The sequence below is a fragment of the Empidonax traillii genome, unplaced genomic scaffold (genome assembly GCF_003031625.1).
Source record: "Empidonax traillii isolate 1590-97213 ecotype Southwest subspecies unplaced genomic scaffold, ASM303162v1 scaffold7056:size5394, whole genome shotgun sequence".
NCBI classification, from domain to species: domain Eukaryota; kingdom Metazoa; phylum Chordata; class Aves; order Passeriformes; family Tyrannidae; genus Empidonax; species Empidonax traillii.
Window position 1 is genome coordinate 1 of NW_020962249.1, and position 3,311 is coordinate 3,311.

Here is a 3,311-nt window from a genome sequence, read left to right on the forward strand (position 1 = left end):
AAAAAAAAAAAAAAAAAAAAAAAAAAAAAAAAAAAAAAAAAAAAAAAAAAAAAAAAAAAGAGAGAGAGAGAGAGAGAGAGAAAATTTAATCTTTATTACCACCCCGAGGTCACCCCGTCACCCCCCCGACACCCCCACACGGCGCGCGTCGCAGCACAGGAGCGGTGCTGGGGGTGCGGACACCCGCCCACATGACCGCAGCCGCAGCCCCCGGAAGGGCCGGGCCGGACCTGCCGGCACACCCACACCCAGGGCCTCCGGCCGGGCGGCAAAGGCGGGATAGGGCTGCCTCCCCCGGGCACGGCGCTCCCGCAGCCGCCTCCCCCGGGCACGGCCCGCCCTCAGCGCAGCGCTCTGGGCGCTCCGAGCGCCGCGACGTCCCCGCACTCGCCGGTCCCGCGCTGCGCAGGCGCGCGGGGGGCGGTGCCGGGGGCGGTTCCAAGGGCCGGGGCCGGGAGGGACCGCCGCGACCTCCCGCGACCTCCTGGTCCCGACCCCGAGCCGCTGGTAGCCGCCGCTGCCGCCCCTGGGGCTGTCTCCGGGGGCGCTGACGGGGGAGGTGGGGACTAGACGGGCACGGTGCCGCCGCTGCCTCGCGTAGGCCACGGTAGAACCCCCCCGGGAGGGGCTGGGGCTGGAGCCTGCGGGGAGGGAGACAGGGAGAGACCGGGGTCGGGGTCGGGGTAATTGGCTGCGAAGGGACGTGTCCTGCATAGGGATCGCCCGCCTGCTCTGAGTTCCCAGCTTTGACAGGCGCCGCGACTGCCCCTGGCGCTGTGCGCCCGTGGTTGTCACTGGGCGTGCAGCGCTCGTTGCCTTTAAAGAGCTTGTCTCGCCTTCCAGCTCTGCGCTGCCTGTCTGTGTCGGCTGTTTGCTGGGCGGGAGTGGGGGCAGGACAGACCCAGTTGCGCCGTAGACCTGATCTCAGAGCACACGAGATGAAACAGAAAACCTGTAACGCGGTTACTTGGTCGGGATGAAGTTGGAAGTTGGCAGAGTGGCAGACCTGGCCTGCTCAGGGTCTCACTGGTTTTGTTTGCACTGGGGTCTGTCGGGAACCTTTTCGTCTAAACGAGGTTATTTCCGCACATTATGGTCAAAGTCTTGCTAGGTGTAAACCAGTCTTAAACTGGATTTTTGAGTCACCCCTACTATATCCTTGTAGCATAGAAAATCACAAGGCTTGCCGTATACCAGCCATCCTGCTGTGGGTTTTTCTTACTAGGATCCTGACATCGGTACTTTGTGAACAAATTGGTTGAAGTTGCAGGATCGCTCCTTCCGCGTTGTTCAGCAGAAGTTGAAGGGGACACTGTATTCACGTTGTTAATGATAAGGGACAGTTTGTTCGCTTGCTTTTTGCATTATTTACAGTTTTTATCCTTCCTGTTTCTCAATGATTGACTTCATGGTCAGCGGTGAACGGCAGGGTGGCAGATAGGGCTGGTAAAAGCGAGAGAGGAGCTACTGCACAGAAGTTCTGCCTGGAACTGTTCCATTGTGGAGTGAATCAGCTGTTAATGCGTTTGTGTTTTAAGTGAGAGGGGTGCGAAAAGGACCTTGTGACAGTATCCCTAATGTCTTTTAAACAGGTTATGCCTAGAAGAAGGTTTCTGCAGTGTGCTTCTATGGTATCCAAGCTCACGTACTGACGCTTCCTTTGTAACTTTATGGTAAAACAGAGTATCGGTTTGGTTACCACATCATCTGCATCCAGACGTCACTTTTAAGAAAATGTGGACTGCTAAAAATCTTTATAGTGCTCAAATACTGTTGCTCCGGTTGAAAGAAGGCAGACTGCATAGTTGCACCTTTCCCAAAACTCATCACTTCTGGATTGGGATTCCAAACTGTTGCACTGTAAGACCATCACATAACAGAGTTAAATTACAGGTAAGTATTTTTGTAATGCTCCGTAGATATAAGTGATGTGCATCAATACAGTGAAAAAATAATTTATTTTAGAATCTACAGAACTAAGCTTTTGATCTTGCAGTGTTATTTATGAATTGAAGATGCCTTCAGTTTTATATAAAGGGGCAGACAGCAGTAGGTGCTGGAGTACCATTGTTTCAGAAGAAACTTTTTGTGTCTGATAGTTTTAAGTTGGGAAGAAATGGTAATTTTCCTCAAATTACACTCCAGGTAATGCTGCATGTTAACTGACAGACTGAGTAGTTAGAGTGACAGTCATTTAGAGAAAAATAGGACCAGAATTCTCTGGAAGATGACTTCCTGATGCAATATTATGCAACAAAAGTGTGGGGAATGGATTGGTAAGGGAGGATAAAAACATAAGAGTTTTATCATAAAAACTCCCCTAGATATATATGGATTTATATAAACAAAAATAGTGGGAAAGGACACAAATTAAAGCTTATTTTGGACACTCACTGTTCCAACTGGCAGTATTTTCCCTTTTCAATGTCTAATGATATTCATCTTTAAAAAAATAAATTGCTGCATGTATAAAGAGCAGCAGTAAAAACCGTTGTGGTTTATTGGGGGCTAAGCAATTGAGAAATTAATCTAGATGATTTTACAACTATTATAATTATTAATCTGCTTAGTGTTAAATAATGTCATCTTATATTTGCTGTTGTTTCTCTTTTTAATAATAATATTTGACTGTGTGATTGTAGGTTTCCAAGGTGAATGATAAACAATCAGTAGTTGATAGAAGAATGGCTACTAGTGCAGAGGGAACTAAAATACCTGTTGGAAAAAGTTCAAGTGGAGCACGTGATGGAAGTCATCATTCATTAGAAGGTATCGAACCTATTGCTGCCCTCTTCTTAAGAAGTCAGCCTTCGCTGCCCAATGTAGACAACTTGTATTCAGAGGCAAGATGATCTCAAATCTTAATTTGAAAAATTTAAATCATGTGATGTGTATATTTTTAAATTTTAAGGGGATTATATGCAATTTTTATAGTTTGCAAAGACTTGTATAATTTTCCTAAGTTTCTTAATGGCTGATTAGATTGTGTACTTATTGTTTTGTGTTATTATTATTATTATTTTAATGTTTTTTGCTTCAATTTATCAAACTATTACATTCACTGAAGGCTGTGAGTGGTTTGTGAAGATGCTAGTGAACTTCCTGTTATAAATGTGAAAAAACAGTTAAAAATTTCTGTGCCAATGTTGATTTTTGATTCAGGTAAATCAGTAGTTACACTTATGACCTCTATTTTAGCAATGCTGCCTAGCTAGAGAGTTCTTTCTGTGGGTTTGCTTGTTTTGTCATTCTTCACTAATAGCTAATACTCAGATGTGCTGTTATGCATCATACTTTTTAGCTCCTGTGCT

At 45.9% G+C, this 3,311-nt stretch overlaps 1 long non-coding RNA gene across 1 annotated transcript; it reads left to right on the forward strand.

Annotated features, from left to right (window-relative positions):
* The first annotated feature begins 464 nt into the window (after positions 1 to 464).
* Positions 465 to 2,744, forward strand: LOC114073561. Its single transcript, XR_003574350.1, has 3 exons — positions 465 to 559; positions 1,593 to 1,893; positions 2,643 to 2,744. It is a non-coding gene; the product is annotated as an uncharacterized LOC114073561 (long non-coding RNA).
* The last annotated feature ends 567 nt before the right edge of the window (positions 2,745 to 3,311 follow it).